Consider the following 22,627-nt stretch of genomic DNA (forward strand, 5'->3'; position numbering starts at 1 on the left):
CTGAACCGTCTGAGCCTCTGATTCAGACTCTCCAGTCGGCTCTGTCGACGAAGCTGCAGATGGTGAGCTCTGCCTTCATCTCGCTATCAAGACTTAAACTAGCTTATGCAAAGAACAACACACACACCCATGCCCGAGGGAGGGCTCGAACCTCCGACGGGAGGAGCCGCAAAATTGCAGACCACAATTCTCACCCTCTTGGGAAAGACCTGAATTTCTCCACCAGGTGAGAATCAGAAGATGAAGAAGGCAAAGAATCACAATCACGTTCCAACAAGCCTCGTTACTGGAGCTGAATTAGCAGAAAAAGCCGCCCCCACGTTGTACAAACCAATCGAACTATCCTCTACTCATTGAATCTCCCTTCCTGACTTTCTTGACTGTTCTGCTGGCCTGGTAGCCAATCCAGATACAGCAGCGGAGCTCCCGCAATGGGTGAGCAAGCCTCTATTTTGCATATCCTGAGAGACGCCAATCAGCGACTCAAAACCTCTCTTGCCTGAAAAAAAAGAATTTTAGACTAGGGAGGCGTCGTTCTCTCAGTAAGTATGGCCATGTTTTCACAATAAACGTCTACCTAGACGGGACCACAGTCCCTCATTTATGGAGGGATCTAATCTTTCAAGGCCAACCATTGCCAATTTCTGAAAGAAGACTATTCAGTTTTCCAGACAGTCACACCCGTGAAATATATGTTTTTGCCGCTCGCTAAAAGAAACTGGCGACTTTCTGGCGTCAAGGGTGTTACAGTCTTGCCTCCGTTAAACACATACACCAGCCACTCTGTTCATATCATTCCAGCTTCTAACATGAGAATGCTTGTAGTTTTATGACTCTCCTACTGTTTGCACAAAAGTTCACGTTACAGCAGTCTCTCTTAAATGGCTTTCTCCACTCACTTTCTGCCAACTGGCCGCTTCCGCTACAGACTGTCACTCGACCCAGGTAAAATGTTTTGTGAACTGCCACCCTCCTGCTCTGACCCTAAGTGGGAAGAGTGGAGTGCCATGACCTAAAGTCACTGTGCGGGTACAATTCATAGTGCGCTGGTTCCCCGAATCACTCACACAGCCAGGTCGCTGGACACAACATTTATGGCCCAATCCATCTTTCTCCCTGTTCTCCATCACCTTCACAATGGCCCCTCCGTTACAAGTTCTCTACAGGCTACACATGCAGTTATATGAACATTCTGCCCACAATTTCCTCATGTAAAAAGTCGTACGCCACACAACCTAATTGTATTACTGGGGAACACGAAGGTCATGACCTAAAATACGAATATTAATCTGTCTGACAGTATATCTAAAGTGGGAGAGTGAGGTTCCACCTCTCAAATATCCCTGGAAAAGCTAAGGATCAAAAATATGTCGAAGTATCGGAGAGTTCTTGGTGGATCATAACAAAATCAACAGTCCAGTCTAAGATGACCCAGAGAAACGGCATCTATATCATCATCTATACTTCACAAGCCACTTTACGTTGCATGGGAGAGAGTACTTCAGGAACGTTTCCCATTTCGTTCACTAATGGTGAGAAGAACAACTACAGATGAACTACTTGTTTTGTTTTGCTATGAGTCAAAATATTTATTTATTTTTTAAATTTAATACCTTGGTACGCATTTTGGACGTGTTTGACTCATCATCAAGCGTTTTTTCTCTACGCACAAACAATTAAAAGTTAGTAAAATTATCTAAAAGTAACAAACAGATAATTTACAAGCTATGCCTAATAACACCGTGATGCGGTCGCTTCCTGTGAGAAAAAGGTGATGATGATGATATCGTAGGACTAGGGCCTCCCGTCAGGTAGTCGTTCGCCGGGTGCAAGTGTGTGTGTGTGTGTGTGTGTGTGTGTGTGTGTGGATGATGATGGCGGTGATGTCCATTGTTGTTTTGATATGAAGCAGCATCTTGTTGATCGTGGGATCGCCTGCGCTGAGCACATACCAATGTTCTGGCCCAGTATTGCGCTGTACTAATTACTTACCATTCTCTCTGCATGTCATAAATTTTGCTTATGGTTTATGTATTCTGCACCAAGCGTCGATCCCCTGCAGGTCTTGCTGTTTTTCGCTACAGTTTCCTGGCGTTGTAACTTCGCTATATACAACAGCAGCATCATGAAATTTGCTACATTAATCACGGGCTGATGATTTTACTTGTATTCAGTCACATGGGTGGTAGTATATACCATAACTTAGTGCCTTATTCACTAAGTAACATGCAGCACATCTTCAGATGCCTTAAAAAAAAACGAAAACGAAAATGGAATCAGTCTGGACACCTGGACACTGGACTACGATGTTAATCACGGTTAAGCGCATAACACCACAGTGGAAAAAATGCGAAGAATAGAGTCAAATCAAAACTTCCTGAGATGGGTCGTTATGCAATACAGTAATACACCTCCATTACTGCGCACAATGAAATATAATTACTAATTTTCACTACATTTTACGAAAATTATTTACTCGAAAATAATGGTGAACTCAAAACGCATCTTATCGTAGAGTCTTAGAAAATGATATTTTCACTGGTTATTGAGTCCCACTCAGGCAATGATGGACGTCTCATGTGCACTATAGCTTCACTATGGTTTCGTCTTGGCCTCCATAATCATGTGTCATATGCAGTACCAAGTGGACACTAACACCCGTACGTTGTTGTTGTTGCAGTCCGCGTACCAAACTGTTTGGTGCAGCTCTCAGCGCTAGTCTATTCTGAGCAAGCCTCTTCACGTCTCAATCACTACTGGAAACTACACCCATCTGAATCATTATATTCATGCCTAGATTTCACTATACAATTTTTGCCCCACAGACTACCCTCCATTACTAAAATGACAATTCCTTGATGTCTCAGAATGTGTTCTATAAGCCAATCCCTTTTTCTTACTGCCAGCAAATATCGTAAGCAGTAGACTCAGTTTGCATCTGATGATGACGGTGCCTAAGGCACTGAAAACAGTCATGTGCCAATAAAAATACTGTCAATTCGAGACAGAGAATTCTTATTTTGCTAAAAGTTCTTAAGTTCAAAACTAATGCAAATGATATTTTGCAGAGCTCACAGTGGCCTCAAGAGTTGTCATTTCACAGCAAATTGGGTAGTGGAGGCTTGGAGCAAATGATCTCTGGTCAGACATCTGGCAATGTGTTGTTCCAGCTTGCACAGAAGAATCCAACGACTATAGTAAACAAAATTTCACCTTTGTCACAATTTCTTTTACTAATAATTAATAAAAAATTATGTAGGTTGCAGTAGTTATTTGGAGATGAAGAGGCTTGCTCAGGATAGAGAGGAAAGCTGCATCAAACTAGTCTTCGGACTGACGACCAAAAGAAGAACAACAATAATGCTGTAAGTTTCGTTGGATCAATCCTCTTTATTTTGGATTTTTAGCGTGTACAGTTACGTGTAAACTGTTTGATGTTTGCGGATGCGTAGCTATAATAGATTAAAAATTATCTTATGCATTTGAGTGTACAAATACAAGTTTGCATGACTTTTTGACAGATTTAGTATTAACATTTAAATGAAAATATGTTTCATATTTTTCACTTTGTTTGACATCCTTGGGAACCATTTAACGTAAGATCTGTTGAAGCAATATCACTTTTTTAGCTATTTTTGTTTTTATGGCATGTTTTTCATCTCCTCTCTGTGGATGTATAGAACTTTTGTGTTTAAGGTGTATCCTTATATCTAACTCTTCAGCTTTGCTGAACATCCTACCATTTCTTGATTATGCTTCAACATCTGAATATTAATGAATAATACGAACACTAAATTCAGAGTCTACATTAGTGTAGACTGTATTCACAATGTCATAACGAGCCCAATTTTGATCTGTTCCAGAGTGCACGGCTGGCGAAACTAAGCGGGAAAGCTGCAAAGTGTGCACGTGTTCCGCGACTGGAGTGTGGGTCTGTCCGGGTAAGGGAGCTATAAATGAAAAGCACAGCATTGTGGATGTTCTACAAAATTATATTAACTCATTAAACGGTTCTTGACTTACAGGTTCATCATCATACTAACTATCGTGCTCAAAGACGTACAATGCCGCTGAGTAACACTGAAAGAGATTTTCTTTATTCTGGGACCTGCAGCAAATGTTATGTCACAGTAGGACATTATGCTTAGAATTAGTAAATAGTATGCTGTCTGATTTTTATTTTTGTACATAAGACAATTGCGGCTTTATTGCCTTCATCAATACATGTGCAAACAATCGTATTTATTTATATTTTACATAAGTTATAAAGGTTTTTTTACACTGAAGAGCCAAAGACACTGTTAGACCTGCCTAATATGGTGCAGGGCCCAAGAGAGCAAACAAAAGTGCCTTAACACGACGTGGCATGGATTCGACTACTGTCTGAAGTAGAGCTGGAGGGAATTGACACCCTGAATCCTGCAGGGCTGTCCGTCCGTGAGGGTGGAGATATCTTCTGAACAGCACGTTGAGAGGCATCCCAGATACGCTCAATAATGTTCATGTCTGGGGAGTTTGGTGGCCAGCGGAAGTATTTAAACTCAGAAGAGTGTTCCTGGAGCCACTCTGTAGCCATTATGGATGTGCGGATTGTAGAATTGTCTGCTGGAATTGCCCAAGTCCGTCGGAATTCACCTACGGACGTGAATGGATGCAGGTAGACAGACAAGACGCAAACGTACGTGTCACCTGTCAGAATCGTATCCAGACGTATCATGGGGCCCACATCACTCCAACTGCACACTCCCCACACCATTACATAGCCTCCGCCAGCTTGAACAGTCCCCTGCTGACATTGGGGGTCCATGGATTTATGAGTTTTTCTCCATACCCATACACGTCCATCCGTTCGATACAATATGAAAAGGGACTCGTCCGGCCAGGCAACGTGTTTCCAGTCATCAGCAGTCCAATGTCGTTTAGACGGGACCAGGCGAGGCATAAGGCTTTGCGTTGTGCAGTCATCAACGTTACCTGAGTGGTTCAAATGGCTCTGAGCACTATGGGACTTAACTTCTGAGGTCATCAGTCCCCTAGAACTTAGAATTACTTAAACCTAACTAACCTAAGGACAACACACACATCCATGCCCGAGGCAGGATTCGAACCTGCGACCGTAGCAGTCGCGCGTTCCAGACTGCAGCGCCTAGAACCTCTCGGCCACTCCGGCTGGCTTACCTGAGTGGGCCTTCGGCTCCGAAATCCGATATCGATTATATATATTTGAACGGTTCGTACACACACTCTTCTTGATGGCCCAGCATTCAAATCTACAGCAGTTTGCGGAAGGGATGCACTTCTGTCACGTTGAACTATTCTTTTCGGCCGTCGTTGGTCCCGTTCTTGCAGGATCTTTATCCGGACGCAGCGATGTCGAAAATTTGATGTTTTACCGGATTCCTGACATTCACGGTAGCCTCGTGAAATGGCCGTACGAGAAAATCCACACTTCATCGCTACCTCAGAGATGCTGTGTCCCGTCACTTGTGCTCCGACTATAACACCACGTTCAAACTCTCTAAAATCTTGATAATCTGCCGTTGTAGCAGCAGTAACCGATCTAACAACTGCAGCAGACACTTGTCTTATATAAGCGTTGTTGACTGCAGCGCCGTATTCTCCCTGTTTACGTATCTCTGTATTTGAATACCCATGCCTGCACCAGTTCCTTTGGCGCTTGAGTTTATATTGAATGTTGTGTCATGGCCTGACGTTGTAAACGGACGTAGATCAACTTTGGCTCAAATGGCTCTGATATGTCTTTAGTTTAGCCAGGGAGGAATGAAATGGCTCTGAGCACTATGGGACTTAACATCTGAGGTCATCAGTCGGCTAGAACTTAGAACTAATTAAGCCTAACTAGCCTAAGGACATCACACACATTCATGCCCGAGGCAGGATTCGAACCTGCGACCGTAGCGGCCGCTCGGTTCCAGGCCGTAGTGCCTAGAACCACACGGCCACTCCGGCCGGCAGATCAACTTTGAATAAACTATTTTTGCTGTCCGTAGTTGTTCGATCTAATATTTTTTAGTAACATTTTGAAATTTTTTCATAATATGAGTATGTTTTATCTGTACTTTGACAATCGTAGAAATTAAAGTTTGACAGCTAGTTGTATATTCAAAATGTTTATGTTGTTGCGGGTCGCATATCTATGGAACCGTTACTGATGTTTTATTTAATCTCTGGTGTTATGGTTATCCATTATCCCGATGTAAAACTCCAATAATTTTTTAAAAACTGTATGTGCTTTTAAATGGTTTGTAAGTTAGTATATCGTCGGATAACATTTAGTGTGTAAATATATTTCAAATTCCCCGAAAAAATTTATAATTGGACCTTTTGTGATTTTGTGCAGGATTTTTAATGCGTTTTCAACGTTGTCAACTTCGTGCTTTTCATTTTGAGGCGTGTAAAGAAGGTGTATTGGTTGTTATTTGTTTCTCTCAAGTGTTCTTTGAATCTGACTATAAAATGTGTTCCCGCCTGACCCATATAAAATTTTGTGCAGTTATTGCAGTTAATTTTGTAACTTTCAGTCTTTCGGCAGTGTAGGTTTCCTTGAACATAGCGTTGCGATAATATTATTGGTTGTCATGAAGGCTGATTTTATGTTATTATTTTTTGTAGCTCATTTATTTTATCAGATACTGTAGTTTATTGGTATGTATTTTGGAGGAATTTGAAATATAACTACACTCCAAAGATTATCTCGACGATATACTAAACGAACAATAAAACCGAAATAAGCTTATATACAAATATAAATATTATGTAAATATAAATATATATAAATTATAAAGCAGCATACTATCTACTAACTCTCTGCATAATTGAAGAAGATGTTACACATCGAGTGGTAGAAACAAGGAGTAACTGTCTCTTTGACAATGCAATTGCAATGTCATTGAAGAAGTTGAAGCGAAACACAAAATAAATAAACGAAGAACAGACCAGAAAAAGTTTACATAAAAAACGCAAAACCCCGAATAACAGTTTTATCTCTCTCTCTCTCTCTCTCTCTCTCTCTCTCACTCTCTCGTGTGTGTGTGTGTGTGTGTGTGTGTGTGTGTGTGTGTGTGTGTGTGTATGTGTGTGTGTGTGAGAGAGAGAGAGAGAGGGAGAGGATGAGATAAAAGGGAGGAGGACAACAGCTGCAAAATTTGAACATTTGTGGTAAGAGCGTATGGGACCAAACTGCTGAGGTCGTCGGTCTCTACAGAAGCAAACAATAACACTCGCTGAACAGAAAAGAGCATGTACATACGGTAAAACAGCGTAACAACCTATATAAAAGTTTAAGTTAAATTAACACAAGCGTACAGAAAAATAGCTTGAAGTATTGCATTTGGAATGTGATACAGGGACAGTAAAAGATAAATATATATAGAATATGTAAACAATACAGCAAAATACACAAATATAGGAAGAAATGGAGGAATAGAATGGAACAGACAGTGTGAGAATAAATGGAGAAATGTGAGGTTATGTTCTGAGCTGCGTTTGACCATTATATTAAATCGGGACTGTGAACCACATGTCTATTGATTTTCAGGGCTTCCAAGAGACTAATTTTTTGGCCTTTGCATGTTACGCGGAGGGCCTGAGACAGTGGCTGGTAGCTGTGGCCCTCAGTAAATGTGCAGACATAGTTCTGCGACCTCCAGCTGCGTTCATTCAGCCAACCTAGTTGTTACGTCTCTGCCTGAGTAACCAATATAAAAATTATCACAATCGGCACAAGTGATTTTTTATATTGCACTGTTCCCAAGTAGTTGCGTTATATCATTGCTGTTACATCTACATCTGCATCTACATACCTACACCGCTAGCCACCGTACGGTGTGTGGTGGAGGATGTGTTGTACCATTACTAGTCATTTCTTTCACTTTTCCACTCAGAGCGAGGGGAAAACGACTATCTATATTCTTCCACAAAAGCCATAATTTCCTTATCTAATGTTTGTGCTCCTTACGCGAAATGTAAGTTGATTGCAGTAGGATCGTTCTGAAGTCAGCTTCAAATGCCGGTTCTCTAAATTTTTTCAATAGTGTTCCTCAAAAAGAACGTTTCGTTCCCTCCAGAGATCCCTGTTTCAGTTCTCAAATCATGTCCGTAGTACTTGCATGTCGATCGAGCCTACCGGAAACAAATATAGCAGGCTACCTCCGAATTGCTTCGATGTTTTCCTATATCCCACCTGGTGAGGATCCCGGACACTAGGACAGTAACCCACAATGGGTCGCTCTAGTGTTCTATATGCGGTCTCCTTAAACAGATGAACCACACTTTCCTAAAATTCTCCCAATAAACCGAAATCTGGCGATATACCATCTGACTTTCGGAAAAATATCATCTACACAGTTCCGAAGACTGCAAGAGCTGACAAGTGCGAGAATTATCGCACAGTCTCCCTAACAGCTCATGCATCCATTTTGCTGACAAGAATAACATACAGGAGAACCGAAGATGTGTTAGATGACGATCAGTCTGGCTTTAGAAAAGGTAAAGGCACGAGAGAGGCAATTCTGACGTTGCGGTTGATAACGGAAGGAAGACTAAAGAAAAATCAAGACACGTTCATAGGATTTGTCGACCTGAAAAAACCCTTCGATAATGTAAAATGGTGCAATATGTTCGAAATTCTGAGAAAAATAGAGGTAAGCGATAGGCATAGACGGGTAATATACAATATGTACAAGAGCCAAGAGGAGTAATAGGAGTGGACGACCAAGAACGAAATGCTCGGATTAAAAAGGGTCTAAGACAGGGATGCAGTCAGTCACCCCTACTGTTCCGTCTGTACACGGAAGAAGCAATGATGGAAATCAAATAAAGGTTCAAGGTGAAAGAATAGCAACATACGATTCGCTGATGATATTGCTGTCCTGAGTGAAAGTGAAGAAGAATTAGATCATATGCTGAACGGAATGTACAATCTAATGAGTACAGAATATGGATTGAGAGTAAATCGAGGAAAGACGAAAGTAATGAGAAGCAGCAGAAACGAGAACAGCGAGAAACTTAAAATCATGATTGATGGTCGCGAAGTAGATGAAGTTAAGCAATTAAGCTATCTATGCAGTAAAATAACCAATGACGGATGGAGCAAGGAGGACACCAAAAGCCAACTAGCGTTGCCAAAAAGGGCATTCCTGGCCAAGAGAAGTCTACTAGTGTCAAACATAGGCCTTAATTTGAGGAAGAAATTTCTGAGAACGTACGTGTGGAGTACAGCAATGTATGGTAGTCAAACATGGACTGTGGGGAAACCAGAACAGAAGAGAATCGAAGCATTTGAGATGTGGTGCTACAGACGAATGTTGAAAATTAGGGCGACTGCTAAGGTAAGGAATGAGGAGGTTCTTCGCGGACTCGGAGAGGAAAGGAATATGTGGAAAACACTGGTAAGGATAGGACATCTGTTAAGACATGAGGGAATGACTTCCATGGCACTAGATGGAAGTGTAGAGTGCAAAAATTGCAGAGGAAGAAAGAGATTGGAATACATCCAGCAAATAATTGAGGACGTAGATTGTTGCAAGTGGTACTCTGTCTGAGATGAAGAGGTTAGCACAGGAGAGGAATTTGTGGCGGGCCGTATCAAACCTGTCCGAAGACTGATAAACCACAAAAAAACACCGAAGTCAACAACCCGCATTCCCCATTAAAATCTTTCAATCTTTACATGCTCGTTGCCATTCATATCGCTCTGCAGCGTTACACCCAGATATTTAATCGGCATGACTGTTTCAAGTGGCACGCTACTAATGCTGTATTCGAACATTACGGGATTCTTTTTCCTACTCTTTTGTATTAACTTAACGTTTTCTACATTTAGAGCTAGCTGCCATTCATCACACCAATAAAAAATTTTGTCTGTCATCTTGCATCCTACAAAAGTCTCTCATGTTCGCCAGGGGCGCCGACTTATAAAAAATATTGGATGGACCCATACTGGGGGTCTTGCCCCGGGAAATTTTATAAATTTTGGATGAAAAATAGTGAGTTTTCAAGTTTTTTTTAAGCATTTTAGAGTCATATGATCAACATTAGAACCCCGAAAACTGGACTCTCGATAACTCGACACTCTGGGAAACTTGACAAGACGGACACATTTTTTTGGCTTTGAAAAGAGAAACAAAACATTTTCGTAAAAAGCTAATTTAATTTACAGTAACAATCTTGCTTATTGACGATTACAGAGCAGTGAATATATAGCTCTGAAAAGACTGAAATGATATTTAAATAAATCCTAAACTATCATTAAAAGAATAAAACATAAAATATTGCTGTCGCACAGTAATAGCACTTTGATTAATAAGTGAAATAGCTAATTTAAGCTTACTTTGAATAAGGCTCAGGGTTCATTAAATAAAAACAATCTCTGAAAGTTAATGCTTTAATACAGTTAATAAAGTTAATACAGTATGCACAATACTTTCAGGCAGAAAGTATGTAAATAGCAGGTTTTAACTTGGTGTTATACCCTAAAAATATTTAAGTATTTGATAATAACTAATACAGTACTATAGTAATATTGTAATAAAGTACTAAACTAGTACTAATACTTCGAAACTGAATCTTTAACATTATGTATGTATTTAATTCTCTGTTTTATAAAGGTTTTTAATATTGCTTTAAACGCCATTATTAGGGATAGAGTGCAAATGTCGACCGTCTGACTCGATTACTGAATATGAAGTCGTTGATGACTGGTCTGATATCCAATTCATCAAAAACATCTCGGTGGGCATCCAGAACAGCAAAGTTATTCAATCGCTTCTGTCCTATTGTTGATCGGAGATATGACTTCAGACGTCTAAGGGCGCTAAATGACCGTTCTGTTGTTGCTGTCGTGATTGGAACTACTTGGAGAAACTTAATGCACTTCACTACTTCTCATAACATTTCTCCAACTGCAGGCTCTTGTGTATTGTACTTCCTTACATTACGCATGTTTTTTAAGACCATTTGTTTTTTATTAGCGATATCGGCTAACATATTCAAGTGTAAGCGCAGTCTCTCAATGTCTAAGTCATTTTTGAAAAACTCAGTTGATTTTTCCAAATTTGTTTCACCTCTGTTTACTAAAAGCAAGCACTCTCATTCAACTGCAGTACCTTGTGTGAGTCCAGTTGAAGCAAACCGCTAAGTAAGCACCGTTTCACAGACTTCAATGTCAATAGCTTTGTAGTATTCCTTTGGGGTTTTGAAAGTGTGCGGTCAGCTGGCTTCGTTTCTTTCATACTTCTTTGGTATACTTCGATTCCGAGGAAGCGAATGATCATCAACTTGTGAAGGTTTTTCTTTTAAACACAATTCCCAAAAGTGTTCAAAACTATCAAGCCTTCCATTCAACATACAAATCTAGGCCTCATATATTTTTTCCAGATCAGCAACACTTAGATGAGGACATTGAATTTTTTCATTGACATTCTCTTCTGGGTTCATTGCATGGCAATAAACACGTAAAAAGCAATAAGTCTTGAACTGTAGCATTGACTCAAGGTAGCCTGCACATTTCTAACCTGCCTATGTTTTGTCCTCTGCAGATTTTGCTTCAACTGGCAGTAAGCACTATGGGACTTAACATCTGAAGTCATCAGTCCCCTAGACTTAGAACTACTTAAACCTAACTAACCTAAGGACATCACCCGTACAGAAAATGTTTCAAAAAACTCTAGAAGTTCTTCAACGTTTTTCAATATTCTCAACTCGCATAGTCCATCGAGTCGGGCAAAGGGGTCGTAGACCAGCTCGGTCGTTGGCGCTCTGATAGTGTATGCTTCTGAAAAGACCAATCCTATTGTTGGATTCCCAGACGATGTTTATTAAGTCCTTGGCTAAAGCTGTAAAGTCCCTCATAGACATAAGATGGCGGAGACTGTCTACAACTGCCAAGTCTAAACTGTGACCAGTGCAGTGCACATAACGTGCTTTTGGTTGTATATCCAAACTAACATTTTTAGTCCTTTGAACTTACCTCTCATATTCGAGGCACCATCGTAGTAGTGTCCTCTTAAGTTATGCATTAACAAATCAAGACCAGCAAAAACGTCTTTTAAATTACTAAACAGAGTTTGTGATTCAGTGTTGGGGGTCTCGTATAATCCAATAAAGATTTCATTGATGATTAAGGAATCATCGACAGTACGAATACAAAATGACACTTGTTCGTGAATCGAAGAATCACTTGTTTCGTCAACCATAACAGAAAAATGTTCAGTCTTCTTGACTGAAGCCAATACCTTTCTCAACACAGACTTGCCTAGTGGATCAATGATCTCGTTTTGAATATCGTGGGACTTCCACTTATGCCCCAAACGCCCTAACTAATCTTTAAACTGAGGTATGTCATTCTTTCGGCGTTCCAACAATTGAAAAAAATGAGTTTACATCTTCGTGTACTCTAATTGCTAGTCCTTGTCAACATAGAAATTGCACGGAAGTAAAAACTGTTGCAAGAGCTAAACGACCTTTCTTCATATCACTATCTAACTGTTCATTCAATTGGGATGCCACACATCGGTTAGTGACAGAATTTAGTTTCAGAACACCTTCTTTATGCGTAAATGTATTTTCATGAAGACGAAATTTTTCCGAAGCCGTTTTCCGGTTAGAAAACCTTACAGAAGTAAATGCATCTTATTTTTGAAGAAAATTGTACTAGATTTTTAGCATCTGCCTCTTTGCACGTTTTGCAAAAAACTGTTTCGGCAGATACTTCATATTCTAGCAGTGTATATTTGATCAACCAAGACATCTGAAATGATCTTCCCTCACCGGATTGTCCAGGTTTCGGTTGTGAACGGTTCTCGCGTGAAGACGACGAAGTAGTTGACGACACAATAATTGTTGCAGGTTGACTTGCAGTATCATCAACTTCCAAGCGCGCCTTTTTAGTAACAAATTTATCCATTGCAAACTTAATTCACAATACACTACGAGACTAAAGGAAACGAATACAATATAGTCATAGTCCACTAGACAGAAGTCGGAACACTAAACACGTCTGCAGCACGCAATGAACGAAACCATCCACACTGAATGACTGCAACAGCAGGGTGGGCTTTATATAGCCATGGCGTCGTAATGTCTCGAAGCGTCAAGGCGACACAAGGCAGAGGGTTCCACGTGCTCCTGCTCCAGTCCTTTTGAAGTCGCCGCGGCCGCAGCGCTGGCCCGCCGGCGCCAGACTTTCCCCGAATGTTCGCGCACCGGGACAAATTTTAAGAGTGCCCGCAGCCACGTAACACTATCATGATTCACACCACTCGTTTTCAGTTAACCTGCTTACTAGCGTAATAATTATTTGTTTTAACTCATTACTGAATATACCGGGTGATCAAAAAGTCTGTATAAATTTGAAAACTTAATAAACCACGTAATAATGTAGATAGAGAGGTAAAAATTGACACACATGCTTGGAATGACATGGGGTTTTATTAGAACAAAAAAAGTTCGCAAAATGTCCGACAGATTGCGCTGGACAGCAAAACGTCAGTGGCTGCGCATGACAATCGTGTATAGAAGGAGCTGTAATGAGAGAGAGAATCTACGGCGGTGGCATCGGTTCCTCTCCTCCCTCGAAGGCGACCTCGTCCCCATTCCCCAGCACACCCGCTCCGAATCCAACTCCACTCCCGATGTCATACTCTCCTCCCCTAACCTCCTTGGCCGAATAGCGGTGGATGTCCTGGACCCCATTGGTAGTGACCATCTCCCTGTCCTCCTCACCGTTTCAGACGGTCGTCGCCCCCGCTCCGACCCTCGTAATGACCCTTCCCCTAAGTACGTCCATGATTATTCCCGTGCCGACTGGAATGCCTACCGGGATACCCACTCCACCCAGGTCGATAGCCACCCCTTCACCTACCACCACCCTGCTGATATTTCCCATGCAGCCTCCTTTCTCCAGCAGCCCTTGTCTGAGGCCGTGGAGGCCCGCATCCCTACTGTCACCATCCACCCCCACCGTCCTACCTTACCCCCACAGGCCGTCCTCCTCCTCCGTGAATCCCGCCGTCTCTACTGTGCCTTCCTCCACATGCGTGACCTGGACACACTGCGACGCCACCGGCAACTCCAGCGACATATCCGAAACTTGCTCACGGCTAAGAAACGCCGGGACTGGCGACAGACATGCACCCGTTTAAATGCTACCCTTCCTATAAACTCGTCCAAGTTCTGGTCAGCCTTCTGTCGCCTTACCGGAACTAAACCCTCCCCCTGCTATCCTCTTCTCCATAATGATCACCCCTTCCCTGACACCCTTAGTAAGGCCAATCACTTTGCCTCCTACCTCTCTGATGTCTTTTCCATCCCCAATGATCCCCAGTTCGATTACTCCCTCTTCCCGGATGTCCGTGATCGAACTGACACCTCTGTCCCTCCCCTCGCACCTGGTTTCCAGTACTTGGACAACATTGCACACACGCAACTCAATGCCCCTATCACTACACAGGGTCTCATTGCTACACTCCGCACCAAACGCAACACCACTCCTGGTCACGATCGTGTCACCTACTGCCACCTTCGTGAAGCTCCTGTCTCTTTCCTCTCCACCCTGGCCAGGCTCTACAGTGTAGTCCTGTCCACTGGCTACTACCCTGACCTGTGGAAAACCTCCCATATCCCGATGTTCCTTAAACCCGGTAAACCGCCGTCCACCATCTCCTCCTACCGTCCCATCAGCCTTACCTCGGTCTTCAGCAAGGTCCTGGAATCCATCCTCACCCAACGCATCCACCAGCATCTCCGCCAGCACTGCCTCCTTCCCGTTAGCCAGTGTGGCTTTCGGCCATCCTTCTCTTCCGATGACCTTCTCCTTCACCTCACTCATCTCGTTTCTGAACAGCGTAATTCCCGTCACTCCACTGGACCTCGAACGTACATACGACCGCGTATGGCATTCTGGTCTCCTCTTCAAGCTCCAAACCTTCGCCCTTCCCATTAACTACGTCCGTCTGATTGGCTGCTCTCTCTCCCAACGTCCTTCCTACTTCACCATCCATAACACGGATTCCTACACCTTTTTTCCCTCCACCGGTGTGCCCCAAGGCTCCGTCCTCTCCCCCCTTCTGTACCTTTTGTATACGGCAGACATGCCCCCGCTGTCACCCCCCGACCACCTTCTCCAGTTTGCCGATGACACCACCTTCCTTGCTCTTGCCCCCACCCTGCAGTGTTCCCAACACCTTCTCCAATCCCATATTGACTGGTTCACCGCATGGTGCAACCAGTGGTTGCTTAAGGTCAATCCCTCCAAAACCCAGGGGATCATTGTAGGCAAAACCACCCCTTCCTTCCGCCTCCTCGATTTCTATCTAACCATCTATGGCCGTCCTATCGCCCTCACCCCCACCCTTAAATACCTTGGCGTCACCCTCGACCATCGCCTCTCCTGGACCCCCCATCTCTGCACAATCCAAGCCAAGGCATGCTCCCGACTCCATCTCCTCAAGCTCCTTTCTGGCCATACTTGGGGTCTGGACCCCTCCACCATACTCCACACCTATAAATACCTCATCCGCCCTATCCTCTGTTACGCCCATCTGGCCTGGATCTCCGCCCTCCCCCCTACCTTTTACAAATCCCTTCAGATCCTTGAACGCCATGCTCTCTGCCTCAGCTATTGCATCCGTCTCCCCTCCCCCACGTGGATCCTGTATGACCTAATTCTGTTCCCCCACCTCCTCCTTTTCCTCGAACAGATACGGATCCTCTATACCTCCCGTAAATCGATCCTCCTCACCCGCTTGTCTCACGCATCCTCTCCCAGCCCCGCCCGCTGCCGCACCTGTATTCCCACGTCCCACCCGGTCTACATCTCTCCACCCTCCTTACCCTCTCCCAAGGTGGCTTCCGCCAGCTCCCCCTCCCTGATGATGCCCTCCTCCCCTCCATCTACCCCTCCCATCAACTTTGATCCTCCCACTTCCTGTGTTTTCTCCTTTGGGCACCCTCCCTCCATTCTCTCTCATTTTCCCTCCATCCCCCCTTCCTCCACCCCTCTTCTCCCAGGCTTCCCCTCCCCCCTCCTCTCTTTCTTACCCCCCTATCTCCCCTGCCTTTGGCATCTCTGCTCTCCCCTCCCCATCTCCCACCCCCCTCCTCTCTTGGCAGGTCCCAGGACTCGTACACGCTCAGTGGACATTTGAGCGCCGGAGATCATCGCCATCAGTGTCTCGTGTGTGTGCCTTCGTGTTTGTGTTTAGTGTTCTTTTGCCGTCAGCTCCACCGTTCACATGTTCTGTCGCAATCGTCAGTGTGTGTGCGCCGTGTCAACAGGTTTTAGTGTCTTTTCTTGTCCAGTAAACGGCTCCGTGTATATTGTTTTCTGTGTCTACAGTTTTTTGCCCACCGTTTGTATTGTATTATCTGTGCCTCCCTTATGTCTTATATTGTATTACTCGAGGCTGAAGAGCTGCGTACTATGCTGCTGACAGCCCACCTTTTTTCAAGGTGTTTAAAATCACAATAAAGAAAAAAAAAGAGCGAGAGAGAGAGAGAATCAGATGCGCCAGCAGTCGCAGCATGTTGACGTTACCTGAAAAGGCGCTTTTAGTGAAGCTGGATTATCAGAATGAGGAATGTGCTAGTTCAGCGTTACAATCCTATCGCCATAGGAAGGGGATTCGAATGGGTAAAGGTCCGTTGACAAATGCAGCTGTAGCGAGAATGATTTCGAAGTTCGAAGCCATGGGTTGTTTCGACGATAGACCCCGTAGTGGCCGACTGAGCACAAGGCGTAATGCTGCTGAGACAGTTCAGGAAGAAATGGAGACTGTAGCGGGTTCGTCTATGCTCGGCGAAGTCAGCGCTCATGCAGTATCACGTTGCACCGGCATTCCATACACTACTGTTTGGTTGACACTGAGGCGTATCCTCCGATGCTATCCGTACAAAATCCATCAGCATCATGAACTGTTACCTGGCGATTTAGTGAAGCGGAGGGCATTTGCGGTGTGGGCGTTTCAAAAGATAGCGAAGGATGACGATTGGTTGAGTAACGTGTTGTGGACCGACGAAGCTCGTTTCATGCTCCAAGGGTCTGTCAACGACCACAACTGCAGAATTTTGGCTACCGAAAATCCTAAAACTGTCGTGGAAACTCCACTGCACGACGATAAAGTCACGGTATGGGTTGGATTTACCACATCTACCGTTATCGGGCCATTTTTCTTCGAGGAAATGCGTGATTCTGGTTTTGTAACTGCTACCGTGACTGGTGAGAGGTATGCCGATATGTTACAGAATCGCATCATCCCCAGCCTGGCTGGTAAACACCGGCTGGAACGTACGATGTTTATGCAGGATGGCGCTCCATCCCATATTGCTAGACGCGTGAAAGATCTCTTGCGCGCGTCGTTTGGTGATGATTGGGTGCTCAACCGCCACTTTCGTCATGCTTGGCCTCCCAGGTCCCCAGACCTCAGTCAGTGCGATTATTGGCTTTGGGGTTACCTGAAGTCGCAAGTGTATGGTGATCGACCGACATCTATAGGGATGCTGAAAGACAACATCCAATGCCAATGCCTCACTATAACTCCGGACATGCTTTACAGTGCTGTTCACAACATTATTCCTCGAATACAGCTATTATTGAGGAATGATGGTGGACATATTGAGCATTTCCTGTAAAGAACATCATCTTTGCTTTTTCTTTCTTTGTTATGCTAATTATTGCTATTCTGATTAGATGAAGCGCCATCTGTCGGACATTTTTTGAACTTTTGTATCTTTTTGGTTCTAATAAAATCCCATGTCATTCCAAGCTTGTCTGTTAATTTGTACGTCTCTATCTACATTATTCCGTGATTTATTCAGTTTTCAATTTTATACTGACTTTTTGATCACCCGGTATTTTAAAAGACAACTATCGTCAAACAAGGCAAATAAAAAATTCCAACATAGTTTTGTGATTTTACAAAGCATAATATAACTAATAATCGCCTTAAATTATTGGGGGCCTCCGCCCCCCCCCCCCCCCTCCCCAAACGAATTTCTGACGGGGCTCGGGCCCCCTCAGGCCCCATAGAGTCGGCGCGTGTGATGTTCGCCACCTTCCCGTGAACCACAGCGTCGTCAGGAAACAACCGTAGACCGCAGTTCTTCCTGTCCGTCAGATCATTTATCCATATAGAGAATAATAGCATCCCTATCAAACTTCACTGGGGATCTCCCGAGGATACCCTCGTTTCTGATGAACACTCGCCGTCCACGTTCCATTACACTGCTTAAGAAGTCTTCAAGCCACTCACATATCTGGGAACCTACTCCGTAGTTCGTTCCTTCGTTAACAGCCTGCAGTGGGGCGCCATGTTAAACTCTTTCCGGAAATCTAGCGTTATGGAATCTGCCTATTGCCATTCATCCATAGATCACAGGATATGGTGTAAGAAAAGGGCAACCTGAGCTCCGCAGGAGCTTTTGCTGTCTCATGGGATTTTATTATATTCGAATTGAAGATATGTTCAAGGATTCCGCAGCAAATCGATGTTAAGGATATTGGTCTGTAATTTTCCAGCTCAGTTCTTTTACCGTTCTTATATACAGGAGGCAACTGTGCTTTTTTCCAGTCGCTGGGAACTTTGTTCTGGGCAGGAGGTACGCGATAAATGCAAACTGGGTTAGTGACCAATGCCGATTGTACTCTTGACCGAATTGGGACCCATCCGGAAACTTTTTTAGTTTCTTCCCTATGGCAGGAATGGTTATTATATGTTCTCCGTACGGAAATCTGGGTGATATTCAAACGACTGTGTGCTTGTGCGCTGCCGCAGTGTAAACGATTTCTTAAACGAGAAATTATAACTCCAGCTTTCATTTTGCTATCTTCCGTTGCCACACCAAATTGGTCAACGTGTGACTGGATAAAAGTCTATGACCCGCTCCGCTGTTTTACGTAGGACCGGAATTTTCCCTGGTACTCGACTAGATTCCTTGCTAAGATATAAAAACTGTCTGTCCTGCTCTTTCCTCGCCCTTAACGCTTGCTCTGTCTTTTTGAGTTGTTCAATGCAGTTTACCTTGGTAGAACATTTCAGCCACACTTTTCTAAAACTTGCGAAGCACACTATTCCACGTAGTGGCTGGCAAGCGTACTGGGCCACGATGCCAAACTGATGACGATTACAAGGAAAGTACAGAGTTATTTTTTTACAGACGCACGAATCTCTGCCGCGCGGGGTAGCCGCGCGGTCTTGGGCGTCTTGTCAGGTTCCACGTGGCTCCCTCGGGCATGGGTGTGTGTGTGTTGTCCATAACGTAAGTTAGTTTAAGTTCGATTAAGTATAGTGTAAGCTTAGAGACCGATGACCTAAGCAGTTTGGTCCCAAAAGATCTACCACAAATTTACAATTTTTTTTATACGAATCTCTGCTAACTTCTACCTGTCCTCACTTTGGGCTGTCGTATTCCTCGAGTAGAAGGAAATTCTATAGTTTCAGGGTTTCTTGTTTTGGCTACACTCTGCTATATCTGCCCTAGGTATGGGATTTTACAAGAGTACGTGCCAACATTCAAAGCAACAGAAGAGGCGGTATAGAGGAAGTAACAATATCTTGCTGATGTTTCTTCTCCAGTGTCCAAAGAAGGTTTCAGAACTGAACATAGACATTATAAAATTTACTGCCTTATTACGTAGCGATGACTGATCACATCTTACGTAGGAACCAAAAATTTAAAATTGTACCCTCTTCTACGCTCCCTCTGCTGTTCCTAACAGTACTCCATCCCTTATAGCTCATTAAACTCTCGTATCTTGACAGGCACCCTCGTTTAATGGAACGTCTTGTCCGACCACGAATACACATGGTGGATCAAATAAAATTGGCCCGGAATATATTTCATGCACTTTAAAATAAGCAGCCTAACTTACATCATCCTTTCCGGTTGCGGGTAACGAAAGTTTGGTTGCCTGTCTTATTGTGTGAAAGGGCCAATTTCATTTGACCCACCCTGAAGTATTCCAATTCGTGACACTGCCATAAACACAGAAAGCGATGAGCTGTCCACTAAGAGTCAGCAGCCGATATAAGCAGGAAACTGCAATGCAAAAGGATTTGCTGAAATTACCTCGTGTTATTTGTCAGACTTTGCTGACTTGAACTTGTTGTTGTGGTCTTCAATCCTGAGACCGGTTGATGCAGCTCTCCATGCTACTCTATCCTGTGCAAGCTTCTTCATCTACCAGTAGTTACTGCAACCTACATCCTTCTGAATCTGCTTGGTGTATTCGTCTCTTGGTATCCCTCTACGGTTTTTACCATCCACGCTGCCTCCAATACTAAATTGGTGATCCCTTGATGCCTCAGAACATGTCCTACCAATCGATCCCTTCCTCTAGTGAAATTGTGCCACAAACTTCTCTTCTCCCCAATCCTATTCAATACCTCCTCATTAGTTATGTGATCTACCCATCTAATCTTCAGCATTCTTCTGTAGCACCACATTTCGAAAGCTTCTAGTCTCTTCTTGCCTAAACTATTTATCATCCATATTTCACTTCCATTCATGGCTACGCTCCATACAAATACTTTCAGAAACGACTTCCTGGCACTTAAATCTGTACTCGATGTTAACAAATTTCTCTTCTTCAGAAACGCTTGCCTTGCCATTGCCAGTCTATATTTTATATCCTCTCTACTTCGACCATCATCAGTTATTTTGCTCCCCAAGTAGCAAAACTCCTTTACTACTTTAAGGGTCTCATTTCCTAATCTAATACCCTCAGCATCACCCGACTTAATTCGACTACGTTCCATTATCCACGTTTTGCTTTTGTTGATGTTCATCTTATATCCTCCTTTGAAAACACTACCCATTCCATTCGACTGCTCTTCCAAGTCCTTTGCTGTCTCTGACAGAATTACAGTGTCATCGGCGAACCTCAAAGTTTTTATTTCTTCTCCATGGATTTTAATACCGACTCCAAATTTTTCTTTTGTTTCCTTCACTGCTTGCTCAATATACAGATTGAATAACACCGGGGAGAGGCTACAACCCTGTCTCACTCCCTTCCCAACCATTGCTTCCCTTTCATGCCCCTCAACTCTTATACCTGCCATTTGGTTTCTATACAAATTGTAAATAGCCTTTCGCTTCCTGTATTTTACCCCCACCACCTTCACAATTTGAAAGAGAGTATTCCAGTCAACATTGTCAACAGCTTCCTCTAAGTCTACAAATGCTAGAAACGTAGGTTTGCCTTTCCTTAATCTATCTTCTAAGATAAGTCGTAGGGTCAGTATTGCCTCACGTGTTCCAATATTTCTACGGAATCTAAACTTGATCTTCCCCGAGGTCGGCTTCTACAAGTTTTTCCATTCGTCTCTAAAGAATTCGCGTTAGTATTTTGCTGCCGTGACTTATTAAACTGATAGTTCGGTAATTTTCGCATCTGTCAACACCTACTTTCTTTGGGATTGGAAATATTATATTCTTCTTGAAGTCTGAGTGTATTTCGCCTGTCTCATACACGTTTCTCACCAGATGGTAGAGTTTTGTCAGGACTGGCTCTCCCAAGGCTGTCAGTAGTTCTAATGGAATGTTATCTACTCCCGGGGCCTTGTTTCGACTCAGGTCTTCCAGCGCTCTGTCAAACTCTTCACGCAGTATCTTATCTCCAATTTCATCTTCATCTACATCCTCTTCCATTTCCATAATATTGTCCTCAAGTACATCGCCCTTGTATAGACCCTCTATATTTTCCTTCCACCTTTCTGGTTTCCCCTCTTTGCCTAGAACTGGTTTTCCATCTGAGCTCTTGATATTCATACAAGTGGTTTTTTTTCTCCAAAGGTCTCTTTAATTTTCCTGTAGGCAGTATCTATCTTACCCCTAGTGAGATAAGCCTCTATGGATATACATTTGTCCTCTAGCCATCCCTGCTTAGCCATTTTGCACTTCCTGTCGATCTCATTTTTGAGACGAGTGAGAATTCAGCGATAGAGTGCAAGAGTTGCGTCTGCTTGTTTTCTTGTTACGTTTACAATGCCTCCCATATCGCAACGAGGAAGTGTGGGAATCAAGCGCTCAGGGGGGGGGGCAGTTTCATTGACGCCCTTTACGCCACCTTCTGAAGGCTTTTCTTGTCGATTCTGGGCGGCGAGGTGTGTGGGACGTTTCCCCGGCCACCCATAAGAAAGCCTCGTGATTTCGGCGCAGGGTATCGCCGTTCGGACCTCTTCCACAGAGGCGTCAAAAGGAGGGGTTAAATGTGGATAAGAGGAATCTGACGACCTGCCCATCGTGTGACATGTCCACGATGGCATGGGACAGAATTGTAGCGGAATTTGCTGTCAGTGTGACACCAGTAACCCACCTTACACGCCACATGAAATTTTGAACTGCGGCGTTTTCTTCCACTTGTATCGACACTTTGGTTTTTGTAGCGTTTTCGAGCCCGAGTGTGAGACCGCTTGGCGCCATGCTTTTGCACCGTTACAGAGAAAGGTTGTAGGCCTTTTGAAGCCAAATATCAAACTTATGCGTCTTAATGGCAGACAATTACGGCGTTTCGAAGAAGTGATCCTTCTTTTCTTTGCGCAATGTATTCCCAAAGGTTGAAAGGTCCTACAAATCAGGAAGGACCAAATTAACAGATTAAATTCATGTA

At 43.5% G+C, this 22,627-nt stretch overlaps 1 long non-coding RNA gene across 1 annotated transcript in view; it reads left to right on the forward strand.

The window, feature by feature from the left end:
* Window positions 1–22,627, forward strand: part of LOC124712517 — a 64,815-nt gene that overhangs the window by 26,755 nt on the left and 15,433 nt on the right. The window contains exon 2 of the long non-coding RNA XR_007005585.1: window positions 3,864–3,941. This is a non-coding gene — a long non-coding RNA (uncharacterized LOC124712517). The remainder of the gene's footprint in view (window positions 1–3,863; window positions 3,942–22,627) is intronic.

Source organism: Schistocerca piceifrons, chromosome 8 (genome assembly GCF_021461385.2).
Source record: "Schistocerca piceifrons isolate TAMUIC-IGC-003096 chromosome 8, iqSchPice1.1, whole genome shotgun sequence".
Lineage (NCBI taxonomy): Eukaryota > Metazoa > Arthropoda > Insecta > Orthoptera > Acrididae > Schistocerca > Schistocerca piceifrons.